The 19,253-nt window shown below is 41.6% G+C and overlaps 1 long non-coding RNA gene across 1 annotated transcript; it reads left to right on the top strand.

Annotated features, from left to right (window-relative positions):
• The first annotated feature begins 2,932 nt into the window (after positions 1-2,932).
• LOC116550572 lies at positions 2,933-18,637 on the top strand. The gene is made up of 2 exons (XR_004268503.1): positions 2,933-3,413; positions 16,989-18,637. It is a non-coding gene; the product is annotated as an uncharacterized LOC116550572 (long non-coding RNA).
• Positions 18,638-19,253: the final 616 nt, after the last annotated feature.

Here is a 19,253-nt window from a genome sequence, read left to right as displayed (position 1 = left end):
AATCACCAGTGACTTAGGAAAATGAAACGTTCGCTGTTCTAATCCAAAGGCTTCCTGGACAACTGAGAACTTTAGGGGCTTTGAAGTCTGTTTAAACTACCTTAGCCACAAGCTTTGCCGAAAACATCAGAAAGGCCCTCTTGGGTTGTGCTCTTCTCTGGGAATCGCTAGGGAAGGAGTCTGCACCTTATACACTGCCAGAGGACAAGGACTCACACTAGGGGGGGAAAGTGTGAACTTTGTCCCCACACGCACATCCCAACCTGGGACCAGGCAGAGTGGAAGCCTATGGTGGGAATGTAGATCCCTCCTGCCCACCAGGAGAACTATGAGCTTTGGGGACCCCTCCACTCCCGATGGTCCAGACTCTTGGCCTCTGGCAGCCACAAGGGTCTTGGTTGGCTCATAAGAGGCCCAACCACCCAGCTTTGCATTCAGGGGCAATGGGATCTGGAGTCCCCTCTGTCTGAATCCACCTGAGCTTGTCTGCTTGAAGCATGTAGGGAGGTGGGGGGATTTTATTTTTAAAAATCTTTCTTCTCTTCTTCCACTCGTAGGCACTCCTTACGACTCCTACAGTGGCAGAATCGCCTCCTGTGAGCTCTGCAATTCCTCAGAACAAATCACCTGAATGTCTCTGCAAATAGCAGACTATGAGGATAGTGAGGAGTGGAGGGGGACACAAGTGGGAACTAATAAAACTCTTGTTAAAGGGCCTGCTCAGGATCTGTGGCTTCACTGGGCCTTTTACTTGGGAAGCCAAAGAGTTGTATTCCTAAATGAGTTAAAGACCCATTTACCTCTGTCGTGTCCTATTCATCAAGCCACAAGTTGAGAGTTCCTAACATGAAACTATTTGTTTGCTTACACAACCAGCTGGGCGCAATTTCACGTCTGAGATATCTATCTGAAAGCGCCTCTCATTTATTATCTCTCCTTGTCAGCGAATCCATTTTCCAGCTCCCCCTCCCCACTTTGGAGTTTATTTATTTATTTATGGTGGGACTTCTTTGCCTGGGAGAACCTGGGGTTGGAATGCTCTCCAGGGAACAATCTCTCCCTGCACGGGGTCTGTGCACCCAGGACACGGGGACCAGGGACTGGCAGAGGCACGCCTGTGGTCACAGCTGACCCCGGCTGGCAGGCCAGCCAGGGTGTGGGGTGGGTGGTGAGTGGTCCTTCCCGGACACTGCGAAGCTGCCTTTCTCCCTGGATGTCCTCTCTACTAGCTCTCCCTGTGTAAGCCTCAACCACCTGTACCAGGAGGGGTTTGGGGGAGGCCCGGGAAGAGAATCCAGGAGCCTTTCTCCAAGAATGGGGGCCCGACAAACGGATTTGAGAGATGCTTTCACAAAGCCTCACCAAGTCCCATGGGGCCAATTTCTTCTCCGGGGGCTGGAGCGCAGAGTGAGTAACCAAGATGTAAACAGTTGCGTGATGGGTTGGGGGGAGGGGGCAGCGCATTTATTGTGTGTGCGGAGGGGAGAAAGCTGCACGTGGTTTCAATTTTGAAGCACAAAGAAATAACATGCAATGCAGAAAATAGGTTTATGAATGTAATTGAGAGGAAAGAAAACAATTAACACGGTGCAAGGTTGCACACTCCATTCCCCATCCTTCGCCTTCTCTTCTACCCCAATTTTGAGAAATTCGGATCATGTGAATAGAGTGGCTCTAGGCAGTTGGATCTGGCTGACAGGGAAACCCCTGTTGGGGATCTCAGTGATGGCTGGATAATGGTGTCTATCCATCTCCTGGTCTGCGAAGGCCTCCTCTAACCAAGCTGAAAGCAAGGGATCAAATCCCCAAGTCCAGCATATAAAATACCCCCAGCTGAAAAGAAGGAAGGGAGATGGGGTGCCTGCAGGGGAGAGGGAAAAGAGAAAGAGATAGCGAGGGATTTCTTTAAGAAAGACCAGGCTGGTCTCTGCAAGCTATCCTATTGTGTTGATTTAGGAAGACATTTGCTGTATATAATGTTTAAGGCTGATAATATCATTGCGCAGCCAGATAAATAAAGCATTGGCCCAACTGTGGGGTCAGCGATCGATCTCTGGGCTCAGAGGAAAGAGGAGAGAGACAGGGTCGTGCAGGAGGCTCTGTCTGTGTGCTTGTCAGTCGGCATGCAGGAGCCCGAGTGTGTGTGAGCGTCAGGGTGTGCGAGAGAGAGAACCAAGTCTTCAGCTGGCCAAGAGGCTCATTAGCATTCCTAACCCATGGACCTGCGCTGACAACTAACAGAGATATCCCGCTCACCACCAGGCCTCCTCTCCTTTTGTCTTCAGATCTGGAGGAGAAAAAGATTTCTCGGTGGAAGCTGGAGCCTGAACTTACATGTGGTTGTTGGAGATTCAGTGCCTAAAAAAAGACATACCAGGATCTTGCTTGATCTTTCACTGCTTTTAAAAACTTTTCCCCCTAAAGAGGGAACTTTTTTTGCTTTTTCTCTCAAAGCGTAATATGCTTATTGAAACTTCAAGCTTAAATGGGAGCGAAAAATTCTCTGAAAATATTTTGTCATTTTTCCTTGTTGACACAAAGAGAGGTAGATGTGTTGGATGTTTATATGTTTGTTTCACATACACATGTAAAGTTGGTACTTTTAGTTAAAGCTTTATAGAACATAGCTACCAGGGGTGGTTTGAGCTTTCTTTTTTCCCCCTCTTTCTTTCTCTTGGTCTTGTTTTATTATAAGATAAAATTAATTTTATTTTCTGTAATAAGCATCTTGCTCATTATTTTATTGCTCTCCATTTTAAAAAAATAAAATACATCTTAAAATTACATAAATCTAATTTTGTATTAACCATCAGAAAAATGCCATTTTAGAAACCTCTATTATTGTAAGAAGCATTTAAATATTATGTTCAATCATGCAGTTTTAATGACTTTACACCTATTTGGGGAAAAAGCATCTTTTAACCGTATCTCACAGGGATAAATATGTATCCACTTTGCTCTCCCAGATCCTGTTCCTTGAACTCCATCAAACTAGGCAGATAGTTTTACACTGGAGTGTACAAATTATCCCATGTTGACAGATGTTTGTCACTTAGTAACTTCTTTCCAAGTTCCCCCCAACCGCCCCCCCCAGCTTTCTTTCCAGCTTGCTTTGTTGTTTTAAAATATGCATGTCTCTCACTGGAATGCCAGTCACGAGTGCAAACTTTGTGTCCAACCTCCCACATGAAATGATCCTTTTAAAGGGAACCCGATATGTCTCAATCTGCACTTCACTCAAAGCCTCTGGGTACGGGCCACTCACTCACTGGTCCTGGCTCCAAAATAACTCAGCAGAAACGAGTTTCCAACTAAAAATCCCCTCGAATGTCTCCCAGGGAAGAAATATAGCTCCTATAATTAAAGGAGGCAACGGCCAGAGGGGGAATGCAGCCGGCAGCCAAAAAAGAAAAGTAAGAGTTTTATTTATTTGCTGATTGAACTTGGGTTGTCATGACCAGCAGGTTTATCCACACTAGAAGTGCTGGAGGTTTGTACTATATGAGCACAGGAGGGAGAGGTGGGGAGAAAAGGAAGGAGAAGGAAAGTAGGAAGAATGAGAGACCAGGCCAATTTTGAGAGAGAAAATGATCTCTGTGGGACAACGTAAATAAACTTCCCAGCACTGGATTTGACTAAAAACTTGTAGCTAAGGAATATGTGAAGGGGGTTTCAGAGGAGATGAAGGCGTAATTATAGTAAACTCTTAGATGTGGGGTACCATTAGGAAAAGGAGGACTCTGTTTTCCCCAGAAAAGTAATGTGACAGCAGGAAATTTATTAGCTGTGCTGTGTGTGGCGGTTAGGTATGTGGGGGGTGGAATTATGGAGGGAGGCTCCAGAGAAAGAAGAAGTTCCAGGACTCAAAGCAGAAGAGTCATGGAACCAGTAGCCCTCCACCCTCCTTGACAAAAGTTGTCTAGGAGGTGTAGATGTGAAATCTTCTCTAGAAGACATTATCTTTGCACCTTATTTTAATTAGTTTCATCTATTTGAGCTTATTCTGGCTTTAGAAACACTTATAAAATGAATCAGCTCACAGGATGAAGAACACTTCCCCACCTCTTGGGCCACCCCACAAAAGGGAGTAGTGGTGGTTATAAGCTTCAGAACAGAAGGAGTACTCAGACTGGGCAGCCCATTTCTATTAAAGAGGCAAAACTTTAGTACTGATGAAAAACAGATGATTTTTTTTCTTTCCCTCTGAAACAGTTACTCTCTTTTACCGATGTGAAGTGACGTCAGCAATGCCTGTCCTATCCCCTTGGAGAGTAGGGAGAGAGGAGGAGGGGATGGAAGGAAGAGCTTGGAGAAAGAGGAAGAGAAAAGGGAAAGAGGAATTGAGAGAAGAGGAAAAAGGGTGGTGGGGGGAGAGAATGAGAATGAATATCCTACACTTTTGGGTGGGCAAAAATCCACAGAGTGGGCAAAACAATGCTTTAGAAGCCTGTGATTGATAAGACACCTTTCCCTCCTCTCACCCGATCTACATATTCTAACATATGGAAAGCTTACAGGCCCTGTGCACTTATAGAAGCCGATAATGCATTAGCTCTCAGCAATATTTACAGCACCACTCTTAATACACACCAGATGGTTCGCGACTGTGCCGCCTCAGCCAGCTCACTCCTCGATTTTACTCGGCGGCACTTTGTTGCAATTACGCTCCATGCTGAGACCAATTTTATTGGTGACCTATTTTTCATATTTGCAGCATTTAATGTTAAAAAAAAAAAAAAAAAAACCTCTTCTCTGGCCTTTTTGTAAAGACCAGCGCTCAGGAAGGGAGAGCTTAGGAGGACAGCGGTGCTGTAGGTCTGTCGAGGTGGATATTAATATTTATCGTGATGTTACATACCTCGGGTTTAAGTGAGTAAACGGGATAGACATAAGTACTCCGGTCATTATGTTTGTTCACTCACCCCTGTTTGTCAGACCCCCACGGACTCTACAGGGCGCGCTTGCCTCAGAGTCAATACATGGGACCATAAATATTGTATTCCATTAATTATCACCCCACTGGCTTATCCTGGGCGCCGGCGTCCTCGAGCGACACAGGGCAAATGAGGACGCTTCCTGAGCATATTTCTAGGCTGGGAACCCCGCTGAAATTTCCGCGGTGCCTGGGAATTCCTAGAGCCTGAGTGCCTGGCTCAACCCGGGCTGGGCCTGGGGCTGGCTTGCAGGGATAGGGAGACTGCGGGAGAAGGCCCGACGCAGCCAGGAGCGCTCGGTACCTGTTATCTTGCTACACAGAAGGCCACTGGGAGAATCCCATTTGGCACGCCGGAAAAGGCTTTCAACTTTATCTCCCGCCATGTAAATATCCCCGAGTGCCTGACTGAGGGACTTTGTTTTGCACCGAACAATATAAATATCCTATTTGCTACAACGCAGGTGTGCTCTTCCTACCCAAACTCTCCCCGCTTCCTCGCTTATAGTAACTCTTTCTTCCCCCCTCTCCTGGTTAAAAAAAAATCACAGATGTTTACTTTATTGATGTAACCTGTACCGTGGTTAGGCTGAGAATAATATGCCTCAACTAACAGTCATTTAGCAAATAATAGAGGCGTTCTGGATGCTTTCCAACGTTACACATGTACTTGGTCATAAAATGATACGTGAAAAAATTAACATCTGCTTTCCTAAAATAAAGTGTGCCAAGTAGCTTTTTATGAATGCTTTCCTCATTTTAAAAAGAAATATGGAGAGATAAACTGGCACCCAGATGTATAGCATATTTATAATGGTTTTAGAATTTAAAGGTAGCTATTCATTGCACAAGCCATTTAAAAACTGACGTTTTAAAAGCTACTTAACCCCAGACATCTTCGAATCCTGAGGAGTCTTCCAAATTTTATTATTTCAAGAGGAATTTACTGTAATTTAATTGCGTATCAAGGCAGAACTATGTGCAAGTCGGGGCACTACAGCCTCAGCTCAACAGAAATTCCAACTCGCCTTTTATTTACCTAATTTCTCAGCAAGGTTCCCAGGCCCTTAAGAAGGCCAAGCTGGAAAGTTTAGTTGGGCTCTTTTTTGTTGTTGTTTAATTCCACTATTAGGAAATGAGGCCTACCTTTGAATTATTTCATTAGGATTTGGCCTTTTGGGGGAAGGGGTGGGAACCATAATCATTAGTGGCTTTTTATTATTTCTACAATAAATGGCTATAGATTCTTTGTTGAATAAGCTGCTTGAATGTTTTGCAGATGTTCCACTTAGACCAAATCTGACCCCCTATTTCCTCCCAAATAAGTCGCTTAAACTCTCCCACCAGTCCATTTACTGGAGAACATCCTCCCTCACCCTAGCAAGTTTATAAGCCTAGGACATATTCTTATGAAATTTCCACCTAACTGCACATGCACGCACACACACATACACACACCACACACACATTTACACACACACTCCCACCCACTGAGCCTCTGAGCGTGGCAGAGGATAAGAGAAGAGAAAAAAAAAAAAAAAGGCGAGGAACTGGTGAGGCGGAATGGAAAGGAGGAGGGAAGTCAGCCCAGTGGTTACACCCCTGTGCAGAGGCGCGCCCTCCACTGGCCCCCTTGCCCCCCTTTGTGCCTTTGGTTTGAAACACTGGAGGTGGCCTAGGGCCGTTTTCCCCAAAGGACTGGGAATCTCGATTTGCCAAGTGCTTGGGGCCTCCGCCCTAGGTGTTTCGGGGCTGTGTGGTGAGCTGAGGCACAGCCAGCGTAGCCCGATAGTCTTCCTGGCGCATCCACCCCGCGGCACCGCCCCAGCCGCGGCGGCCGCGCGTGGGGACCCAAAGGCTTAACAAAGGGCTCCGCGGGGGCGCGGGGCGCGGCCACGTGACGGGCCCGAGCACCGCGTAGCTGTCCCGCGGCGGGGAGGGGCGGCCAGTCCGGGGGGCAGTAGGGCTTCCTGACATAAAAGGAACGGCGGGGCCTCGGGCGGGCCGCGCTGGACCGCGCTCCGCCGGGATGAGAAGTACTTGTCTGGTTCCGCGCTGGAGAAGCCGCACCTCTCATCTCTCCGGCTCTTACTTGAAAAAGCACTTGGAAGAAACTGTGTGTGCGCGGGGAGGGCCGCGGGGTGGGCCGGGGCCGGGCTGCGAGGCTGAGGGGGCCGGCTGGTGGGTGGATGGGGAGGAGGTTGAAGAAACAGCCCCTTTCTGAGTGACAGGACCCCTTTTAAAAGGAAAAAAAAAAAAAAAAAAAAAAAAAAAAAAAAGAAGCTCCTAATATGAATAGGAGAATTTTCAATGTTTCGAAGTTACTCCCCCTCCCCTCTTTTAAAGAGGGAGATTTTTTTTTTCCTTTCCTTTTTTCCTCTTTTCCTTCTTTCCTTTCCGTCCTTACCCTCCCTTCCTCCCTCCCTTCCTTCCTTCTTTCCTCACTCCCTCCCTCTCCTTCCTTCCTTCCTTCCTTCCTTCCTTCCTTCCTTCCTTCCTTCCTTTTTCTTTCTTTCTCTCATTAAATTGGAATTGCGTGCACAAACGTGTTTTTATGTGTGTTCAGGAGAAAGAATGATCCATTAACTTTAAAAAATCTTCTTGGGTTGGTCAGAATTATTGAAACATGTTATGGTGTTTTCTTGGAATCACTGACCAGAGTGAAAAGGCAACAGACAAGTCACGCTTTCAGACAGGGGGTTTTAAAGATACTGTGTTTGCAGGGGCGAAGAAAGAGAATATCTTACGAAGTTCTCCCTCATTCCAATAACAAAACCTGTCACACCCTCACTTCTTACTAGAAAAGATAGTGTCCTCATTTCCTCATGTGAACAGCTCTAAAGTGATTATTGAATGTCTCTGTGAGAAATCCAGATGGGAGAGGAAAGCTCATCACAAACAGAGTTTTTTTTTAAGCCTGTCTTGATGTAATGTAACCTTAGAAACATTTTTATTATCTCCATTCTCAACCTCAGCCTTTTTTTTTTCTAAATTGGAGGACCATGCTTTATAGAGGAGAAAACCTTCTTTTAAAAAAGATTTAAACCCACAGTACCAGTTGTTTGTTGTTGTTGTTGTTATCATGATTATGACGGTTATTATGTCGTCCCCCTTTTTTTTTGCACTTGATCTGATGAGAGAACTTTTTTTAAGAGTGTGAAATGAAGGACACAAAGACATATATCAATGAAAAGAAGAAAGTGGCCCTTTTAATGAGAACTAAAGAAAACTCAAATGTCGATGAAGTGTACCGTAAAAGCTGCTTCAAAGTCCATCTTAATTCCCTTGGGCTCAGTCATCACGAAAGTGTGATAATTGGGAGTTCTGCACGGAGGTAAGGCCTCCATGGGGTGGGGAGTCCCGCAGATGCACCTCCCTGCCCTGTAATTCCAAATACATTTCAACCAAGAACTTGGAGATATTACAGAACCCAGATCTAGCTACTCCACCTTCAAACGCTACCTGCCCATTAAAGACATTTTGTTTTCTTCCAGAGCAACTTTGCTCACTAGGGGAGCCTCATCCTCTGTCCCACCCCTCCACACACCCCAGCAGGATGGTATACTGCTGGGCCATATTCTAAGGTTTTGACCATTATTTTGTGATCAACTCTGTTTAATTTTCTATTTATTTTTGGACCTGAGCCTTTCTGGATCACAAAAGTCCCTACAAGTAACACAGCAATAAATCTGAACAAAAATAAGACAGATTTCCTCATCGATGTGTAATAAAGTTAAAGGACATTGTTTTGTCAGACAAGCGCTAAGTAGAAAATAAATCTCAGAGTCTGGGGAAACAAAACGGAGCGCTGCTGGCATGTGTGTAAATTTACTTTTAAAAGCAATAAATCAATGTTAAATTAAACAGCTGGGTACCCTGTCTAGGAGAAGGTTCCGTGTTTAAGAAGACCTTGATGGGAGAAATGTACTATTTAACAAGACACACACACACACACACACACACACACACACACACACACACAAAGTTCAATTTTCATTGGGATTCGGAGGCAAGACTGCCCTGGGAACTTTTCCTCTGAACTTAAGAGAGGGAGAAGGAAAGAAGAGAGAGCATGAATTGTGTTTACTGTCCATCCTCAGATCTTTACACATGTTTTCAGACATAAGGAGACAAGGAGATTTTGTAGAAATGTTTTAGATGTGTTCTAAATTGTTGGTTAAACTCTGAAGTCCCTCTTTATTGGCTTAGGTTTGTTGGGTGGGTTGTGATTTTTCTGAGATTTTTTTTCCTGTAACTGCTATGACCTGTGAGCGTGTTGAACATATTCTTATCTAATGCTTCCTTTATTCTTAATGTGGTTGTTTTGCACAGCAAATAGCACAGTAGAAAAATCAAGAGGACTGTTATTTCATATCTATTGTGCTTATGTTCATTGAGGAACAAACCTGAGATTGAAGTAGCATTTAAAGCTCAACAGGAATATTATACTATTTCATTTTCTATTTTTTTTTGTCTTTGTTTTTGTTGTTGTTATTTTCCAAAACTTCACTTCACTGGGAAAAAATTGTGTGGGGGGCAGTGGAGATGAGCACAGAACAATAGAAAACCCTAGCTTTGGCTCTGTGTTCTAAGAACAATGTGAATCAATGAGCTATTATAGAGGCAATATTCAAGAGCAGGAAATTAGGAGTACTTTAAGGCTAGCATATATATACACTGGATTCTTTTCCAGCCTTAAAATGAAATTCCAGAAAGACTCTTTAGAAAGCACACATATTACTGAGATGAGCTCTCTTAGTCTTTGGAATTCAGATGGACTGGTTTAAAAGAAAAATATGGGGTTCCTGCTTCTACAGAAACCAGGAGATATTCTTTACTTTCTTCATATTGAAATCCCAGAAGTTTATTTTGTATTATGTTTTTAGCCCAGTTCCAAAGAAATATTCATATAATTAGGTAACATCATTCAAACTTTAAAATTATTTTTTAAAAATGCTTCAACCCCACCCCCACCCCCTTCAAGCTACACACTAACAGGGGTATTTGGCAGCTTACTAGCTACTTTTGACTTTTCTTCAGCCAAAGGAAATATCAAAGACTCGGTTGCCTGGAGAATAAAGTTATAGCATTTATATTTAGGAGGCAGCATTCCATTTCCGTGACCATCGGCGGCTTGTTAAGTAAATGTGTGTCTTGTGCCACTCGGAGAGAGCTCAGATCGCCTGTCAGGAGGCGTCTGGGCAGCCTTGTAAACTCAGAATGACTTCTCAAATCGTGCTAGGTTTTCCCAGCGATGCGCTTTCTCCTGCGCTGAAGCCCTGGGAATCATTTCAGCCCAAGGTGAGCCTTTCAGGCACTGCTCTTTGTTCCCATTTGGATAAGAAGGTGCAAAACTAGTTAGACATTGGGCTGGTTTTGGGGAGGTGGTAGGAGGGGATGGAGAGGCGGCCTGTTCTAATTAAAGACAGTAAGCAATCCTATGAGGAGCTGTCCTTTAGCCTTGGCTCGAGGCAGAAAAGGTCTGTCTCACCTCAGTCGTTAAGTTTATTTGAACTGGTCTGTGAGGCGAAGAGCAGAAACTTGCAGGTAGCGCTGGGCTCAGGTGAGACTAGGCGGATGGTTAAATCACAGCAAGTGATCTTGAAGTCCCCCTTTACCTCCCCATCCCCTATCCCCTCTGTGCTCTGTGCTTGACTCAGGCGTACTTTGATTCTAACTTTGCTTGCTAGATGGCGCTCGGTGTCTCAGGACTTTCTGTCTCAGAATTAAAGCGGCTTTTTAGCACCGTTGTTCTGAACTATTTGTGGGCATTTGATTAGTACAATGCTGGTAATGTTATTATTGCCCTTGTTTTCGTCAGACTTGTTCTCTTTTTGATTAAGATATCGTACAGGTGGGAGCTGCCCATCTTGATCCATATAATAATGAAATCCAGGGAAACTCTACACCTAAATTTAGGGCATATTTGTGGTTCAATTACCTGTTCTGGTGCATTTAAGAAGGCACCTTAGTAACTTTCATCCAGGAATCTAATTGAGGTCTCCAAGAGGAAAACTCAGCAGGTCCAGATGGTAATTTACAATCCTTGAGGTTTCCCACTAGAGTCCACCACCCTCTCCCACCACTACTCTCCATTCTCACTGGAAGATGAATCAGGCTGATTTGTGATAGCATTAATTGACTGAAAAAGTATTATGATTTCTTTATAGTCCAAGTACTAAAAATTTATGCTACAAAGAGATATATTTTAATATTAGTAATGAAAGTCACTACACAGCTTGTTTCACAAGAAGGATGATTTGTGGATTCTAATGTATATTTATTTCAGTCACTAAATGATTCTTCTCAGACATTCAAAATACTTTTGGGGGGATTCCTTTGTGTTGAAGCACGAAGAGAGAAAATCAGTACTAAGCTTCTGGTGGAAAAAATTAAGATAAGCCAAAAAGACCTGAATATTGTTTTGTCGAATGAAGATATCATCTTCACAGCACCCACTGCTCTCATACTATAGTCTGTTTTTAAAGAAAGGATTGCAGGTGAGGAACGCAATGGTTGCAAATTAAAGAAAAACATCTCTTTATAACTTTAAACACTGACATGGGAGAGTTCAACTTGTTACTTGCTTTTAGGATTTGGAAACAAATTTGTATAGAAGTGTTCTACCTTTAGGGGAAATTAACAACACACAGAGCTGGGTGGTTTGGAAACCTTTTGTCAACCCTTGGCTGCTTTAGTGAAGAACCCCACAAAGTCTCTCTCTAGGTGTTAGGCTGAAACTCACAGGCGCTGAAAACCTAAAGCAGAAAATTTACAACTTGATCAGCCCCAGCCACACACCAAAAAACCTGCTACTTGTGCAAACATATGTTCCAGATTAAGTTAAGCAAATGGCTCTCATTTTTTCAGGGTTGAAAGTTGATCATGAAAAAAATTTGAGTGTGTTGTGCTTCTAATAGATCACTAGAACCTCAAATGCTTCCAAACCATTTACTCAAGAAAGTTCATTTATTCTATTACCTTCTTGAGGTCCTAGCTTAGAATCTCATGCAAATTGACTCAGTTGGGTATTATTTTCCAGGAACACATGTAGTTTTAAAAGTTGGCTAAGTTGAAAACTGGCTGTATTCTTCCCTCTAATGTTAAACTGTTAAATAGCTGAAGTGTAACTCAGTTGCTCTAATGCATTCTCTGTTTCCTCGTATACCTACTAACTTTTAAAAGCAGAAATTAAACTGCAGAATTTATCTTAAAGTTTCATTTGCTGGAGAAGTAGGTGATTTTTTTCACAGCATGAGACAAAATAAAGGAGTGTTACCAAAGCCTTTAATTATGTCAAGAAAGACTGAAATCATGGTATTTCTTTTAATGGGGGTAACTATCTTTTGCAACCTCTCTGTGGTCATCCAGTCACCTCCCAATTAAATTATTTGAAGACCAGTTTGGCTAGTAGATGTCTGGTAAAGAAGTTTAGAATTAACTCCCCACTCTCCAAGGTAAGTCCCTTACAAGTTGCAGGGGATGGAGCCAGGCATCAGATACCAGGGGTCCCTTCCTCTGTAATCTCAGGAGTTTGAAGTCGTTCCCCTTTACCTCTCCACATTCCAATGATCATCCTGAAGATTTTAACCAGTATTGTCATGTTGAAGTTTGGTAGTTATTGTTTACATTTCTCCCTTCCCCAAGGGGTCTTTGCAAACGTTTGAGAGATTATTGATTTCCAAGTAACCAAATAAAGAAACCTGTTCTTATACGAAATACACCCTTTTCTTTAACTAAATAGGCAACGTATATTTGACATTGACAAATGGGTAAGAGACAATGAAACTTATTTTTAAAGACTTTGAAAGGAAAAAAATGGATACAACAACAGCAATCCTATAGAATGGTAGGGTTGGAATTAAAACAAAAGCTTGGATAATAAGCAAAACATAGTCATCTATACTGTAAAATGGTTTAAAGTTTCACTGAACACACACAGATGGCGAGCAAACATTGCTGAAGACGCTCCTCTCAGGGGGACCTGATCAGTATCCTCAAAGTTCTGACTTATTATAAAGAAAACGAGTTTCCCATACTTCTTTTCTTCACATTTTTCTCTGGCAAAAGTGTTACTGAAATTTCTACTCAGGTCTGGGAGTTTCTGACTTACTTAGAATAATCCAGAAAAGTCATTCTGAAAACTGAATCAGGAGTACACTTAAAAAAAAAAAAAAGTAAGAAACTATTGATTAATGAAACGCAGATCTTAACTACCCCTTTCCCCCAAGTCATAAAGGAAATCCCTCGTGAAAGAAAGCGATTCCCAAAAACCCAGACTGAGAGAGCAAACCTTAGGCACCCAGAAGTTCAATAAGGGCTGTCCATTCCACCCCAAATCTCCACAATTCCCCCAGCCCTGACAAAGGAAAAACTGCACCTGATTCCCTTTCCTTGCTCCTGAACTCCGGAAGGCTAGAACGAATTTATCCAAAGATGGAAGCTCAGCTCATGGAATAAGCTCCCAAAAATGTACTGGCCAAAGACATGCAAATATTACGTAGCTATTTCAGCTGTGGGTTTAGACAGTGGGAGATGGATCCTAGTCTAGAATATTCAAGTCTTCAAGTCACTATTATTCAACAGGTCTTTGCTACGCTGCACACTTCAGATGCCAAACTGCATTAGCTAACGTGAGTTGTCTCCTGTTTTTGCAGGAGGGTCGTGTTGCTAGGTTAGTTTTCGGCATGGCGGAGTTTCTCTAGTTGCATGGATTTATCTTAATATTTGGGCAAAATGACCCTTGAGATGGAAATAATGTCCAAACTACGGGGAAAAATTCATCCTTGGGGATGATTCAGCAGTGACTTTGCAGACTAGGAAAAGACAAAAAGTTTGTGCAAGCAGTGCTATGAGAAAGCGGTGTGTTGATGATGGCTGTTCCGAGAAAACAAACTAAATTGTTCACCCGTGAAGGAGTTAATAAAATATTTGTATATCTTATGGGACATACAAATAAAGTGTTTTGAAGCTTAATTGTTGCTTTAGTTTATTAAGGAACTTACTGAAAATTTTCCTTGCAATACTATGGCAAATAGATAGTAATTTATCCTGAAATGTATTGTAGTTCATGTTACTATACAGAAGCAGTTTTAAAATCAATTTATTAAGGGCATTCTATAGGCAAGAAACCCGTTAACTTAAGATATTAGAGTTCTTACCCCTTTTCATTTATTCCTGACTCTTTCTAGGAAAGTTTGGATTAAGTCGGTTTGAAATTATTTTAGTACAATTGCTATTTAATAGAAATTTGGTTTTGACCGTTTCACCTACTGGAGACCTAGTATTTTCTTCCCCAACATCGGTTCGAAAGAGTAGTTGGCCAGAATGGGGTCCTGGTGGGAAGGAAGAGATATCACTCAAAGCCCAACAAGTGAGGCGAGTTTCGATATAGCAAGGTGCAATTTGAAATTTTTTAAAAAACTAGTTTTGTCTTAGGAGTGGCAACTTAAGTGTTGCTAGGGAGACCACGCAATGAAAAAGATACCACACGGAAGTGATCTTCCTTTATTGTACTTTGCCTGACGCGACAGCAAAAAAGAGATCCAAACAGGGAGATGTGCCGAAAAGCACAGCTTGGACTTAAGGTCTGCAAATAGGAGAAGAGGTGATGGGTACTGAGCCCGACGAGTCCCCTTTTTGGTGCTGTCAAGTAAGTTGCCGTCAGGCTCTTTAGCGCGCGGCGGGCTGGGCTCCCGCTGCTGAGCCGCCTCTCTCCGGGAGGTAATTAACCAGTGCCCGGGCGCACCCGAGCCCGTCCGACAGCTCCAGCCATTGGCAGAGCCGTGGGACCAAGGGCCGGCTTGGTCTGGACGTAGATCTTCTGGAATGCAGATCTCTCGAGACTGAGATCCAGAGCCCGGGAGGAACGTGCTCCCAGTACAGACCTCTTGAAGTGCAGCCATGTACAGCTCCTGCCAGCTATGGGTGGTGGTGACAAGTTGGCCTTAGAAAAGTCGGGGGCAAGGGTGATGGGGAGGGAAGATCCCTGCGGCAAAAATGACAAGAGTGGCGTTGGTTTCGGCTTAGACTAGATACAAATTCAAGAAGACTCGCAGGCAAATATTGTGTAAACTCGGAGCTCTAACACCGGCGTGGAGCAAACAAGACTCTCCACCCACAAACTGCATACTCTTTAAAGTCACTGTCGCTTTAGGTTCAGATCTTAAGATTTCAGGAGCCAGTTTTCTGTGGTGGGGGAGTGGTCGGAGAGAGGAATCATTCAGGGGCCAGAACTTTGGGGTTCTCGCCAAGCAAGGGGAGAAGGAAGTGGGGGTGGGGGCTCGCTGGGCGCTGTCCATGGTGCTGGGGAGAGCGCGGCTTCATTTCGCTTTGCTGTCCCCAAACCGAGCTCAAGTGTACAAAAGGGTAAGGGCTAACACCAACAACTGGTGCGGCTAGATTTTTTTTTTTTCTCCCTGCAAATGTAGAAAATACGAATGTGGCTGTACAGTTTAAATAGTACTTTAGGGGGGTTCTATTCTTTATTTCACGGTCATTACTGCTTAGTCAGACAGCAGTGTTAACTGGTAGCGTCTTCTTCAAAGCGCTCAGTTTTTCAAAGTAGTGTAATCAGCAATTTTTGATGTACAAAGTAAAGAATAAGGAGGAAAGGAAAAGGATGATTTGAGACTTGATTTGAAACTCTAAACATATCCAGGGGCAATGAGCTATTTCCAGATTTGATAGGAACTAAAAGCATAGCATGACTTAACCTGCTGAGTTTACTGAGAAAGTATTAAATATATATAGATTCAATTTCACTTAAATAATTCTCAAAACTCCATACCTGCCAAATGCTATAGTTATATTTTTGTCAGCAAGAATAAAAGGAAGAATTTGCTATTGTAGTTTGTGTGTGTATAAATTAGAAACGGTTACGATTTCATTTTAATTTCTAAAATGATACCATAATAACTGCATTTTTTAAAAAACAAATTTTATTTTTAAACATACAGGTGATCAGAAAGAAAGTAGAATACAGTTAAAAATTATTTCAAGATTAGTCGAAATAGAAACATAACCTAGGAACTGAATCACACTCTTGTATCACACACGTGCACACGTACCATGTGCCAAAATTTCAGGTAGACTATTAAACTATGTTTGGTTCAACCAGAAATGCGAAAAATAGGAAAGCAATTGAACTTGTTTTAATTGAGAAAATCTCACTTAGCCTCCGCAACTGGAATCCATGTGACAATGAAGAAGGAAAGGGACATGAATTCAAACAGCTGACACAATGATCAGCAGCAACTGACAGCATCTCATTTGATATTTGATATCAAGCACTAGATCAATATTTGTGAGATCAATGCAATTTTAATGGTTTTCTTTCAAACCTGTATGAAAGCCAAATTGTGACACTCTGTGGTAGGGTTATTTTTAGAGGTGGTTATTCCAGGGGATGATATTAAGTAATTTACTGATGCAAAGCAAAAGCAAAAGGGTTGGGGGGAGGGAGGAACCAACAAAACCACCACAACAAACCATCAATATTTCTTCAGTTGATAAATCCTGATTATCCAAGTACCCAGAGAAGGTGTGAACATTTATTGGAAAAAAGCCATTTATTTAATTGTGACAAAAAAAAAAAGAAAAGAAATCTTTGAAAAATTATTTGGTGGTACATGAACTAGATCAGAGGCACCTTTTTCAGACACAATGGGATTAAGTGGCATGTGTGCAAAAATAAATGAAAATGATAAAAAGAGAAAACCTAGGCCTAATAGCTACAGGATCAATCCCCTCATGTGTGGCATTCAGTGGGAAATAACAAATTTTTCTGCATCCCTGGCAGAGTGGAAAACTGAGAGCCCTATCTGACACTCTAAGCAATGTTCCCACAAAGGTCAAACAAAGACAGAGAAATAAATAGGTCTAAATATTGTGCATTATTTTCTTTAGAAGGGTTTATACCACCTAAAAAATAAAATGTATTTACTCTAACTCAGAGACACATAGTTCCTAACCCTATACTTATATTTTGACTCATTTGCTTACAAATTTATTTTGATAGAAATGCTAAACTTGGGTTTTTTTTTTTTTTTTACAGATTCAGTTTTGAGGAATTTTCACCTAGAGGAATCCAAGATCTTCAGTCCAAACAGCAATTTCTGGGGAGGTAGATGATGGGGGGAGGAGTGACAGAGGGATTGTAACTAGCTGAACATTTCAGAAAGAACAGTAACAAAAATGAGATGTGATGGTCCTGGGTAGTATTCTCTGACAAGCAGAGGTTTACGGCTTTTAGGTACAAGAGCAGGTAAATGTGTTCAGTTGGGGATTCAACCTTAGTTAAAAACTTGGGGGAACTGGTTTCTTTTTCACTTGAAGGAATAAGAACATTTTAGGAAATTTCTGATGCCTGACCTAAAGACTTCTCATCCTTCTTCAGATAGAGAATAAAACACTTCAAAACTATGTAATTCTTGGAAAAAATTTTCCCTTAAAGATTTATTTTTTCCTGTTGTTTTTGTTGATGACAGTAAATTGCCTGAGAAACTGACAGATCACTTCAAATAAAAGGCACTGTATTATATGCTCTTAAATGAAATTCATATCTGTTCTTTTGCAGAATTAAATCATGCACCTAGTATATTCCTTAATAATCTAGGTAAAGGTATATTTTCCAGGATTTTAGTAACTCCACAAAAAGTCTCTCTCTGCATGTGTCTTTTTGCCTTATAGTGTTTCAAATTTGGCAGACTGCCTACAAACTAAAGATACCAACAGTTTAAATAATTTTTTATTTAATGAAATAAAGCCAACCTTACACACAAATGCACATTACATACAGATAATTTACGGGTTTGATGAACTTCAAGCATTAAAAATATTTATTATAATGCCTTGCAGATTTGAAGATGAAAAAATTATTTAACAGAAGTTTCCAAACATTCATGGTAACCAACATATACAGAACGCCTACTATATTACACGCATTGAAAAGACATAGACATATTATATATGTTGTCTATTTCAGGTGAAATGGACAGGAATGGGCATATGCACCTCAGAATGAATATATATGTGTGTATGAAACATATACATATTTTTGAATTAGGTGAGTTTTTCTTTTTTTAAACCCTGAGTAACTCTAAAGAAGGAAATAAACTTTATACTCAATTATAGTTAATCGAACTTCATTTTGGCTAATCATAATTTGACCACTGATTTTTTTCCTCAGAGCATGAAGCACAGTGCTTAACTTATAAGTTTAGTGCACCCAAAATGCTGCTCTTCTTAAGCCACTTTGAAGTAATGCTAGTGAGTCTACGATCCAGATCTACATGTTAATCTTTAGTTTTGCCTTCAAACAGAATTCAGTTACAAAGAACTTGGAAAGATTTTGAATCTATTCAGGAGAGAAAAACTCTTTAATTTTCTGAGGAGTAAAAACTCCCCGAGAAACTTCATATAGCTTCTTAGATTTTGCTTAGCATACGTGATAAAACATTGATTGTTGCAGTTTGGTGACCCATGAAATTTGGGGGTTAGTTTTCTCTTCAGACCAGAGCATATAATTATGCAAATAAAGAGCTGTCACTGATCTAGTGAAATACTCACAAACACATGCACTCTGAAATTGGACAGAAAAGTGAAAATGGTTGGTGATGTGATGGTGCCATGGTTTGTTTTCCTGCCAAGTTTCTATCTAAATTCATTATTCAAGTAGTAAACTTTAAAAAGAGACATATCATTCTTGGGGTGTTGGTTGTCTTTTCATTTCAGATTCTTTGTATTGGTGTTACAGGCTAGCCACAAAGTACAGTTCAACATTATTTTACCTATGACAGTTCCCCATATTACCCGAGGTAATAGTCAAGGAAGAAAAAGATGAATGATCTAAAAAGAAAGATGTAGGACTTCTTTAGATTTCTTTTTAGAAATATGTGTCATGTCTGTTTCAAACAGAACTCAACTCTAACAATATAAAGAATATAGTGAAAGATTTTTCACAAATCTCAAGGCGAAGGTCTGGGAAAAGTTGCTTAGAAGGCCTCATGGACTAAGTCGAATTTCCACTTTTAAGGTTTTTACATTCAAGGGGGAAAATACTGGTCACTGTGTGATATCCACTTAATGGTCAAACTTTCAGGATGACTTTCTCCTATCTAGCAATTAAAGCCAACTATGTATTATTTGGTAACTTTAACTTTTGAGGTTCTTTTTATAGTTATTACTTCTCTAAAACCTTTGTGCTGGGAATTAACAAGAGTTCTTCAATCTAATCATGCTCTTTGGCATCAAGGTCTCCCAATTCTAAAGTTACCATTGCACAGGCTGTTGCATAATTTTAGATGTCATGGAGAGTCCC

This window comes from Sapajus apella, unplaced genomic scaffold (assembly GCF_009761245.1).
Source record: "Sapajus apella isolate SASKATOON/1434 unplaced genomic scaffold, GSC_monkey_1.0 scaffold1, whole genome shotgun sequence".
Lineage (NCBI taxonomy): Eukaryota > Metazoa > Chordata > Mammalia > Primates > Cebidae > Sapajus > Sapajus apella.
The sequence above is the reverse complement of the archived record's forward strand: the minus strand, read 5'-3'. Positions and strand labels throughout refer to the sequence as shown.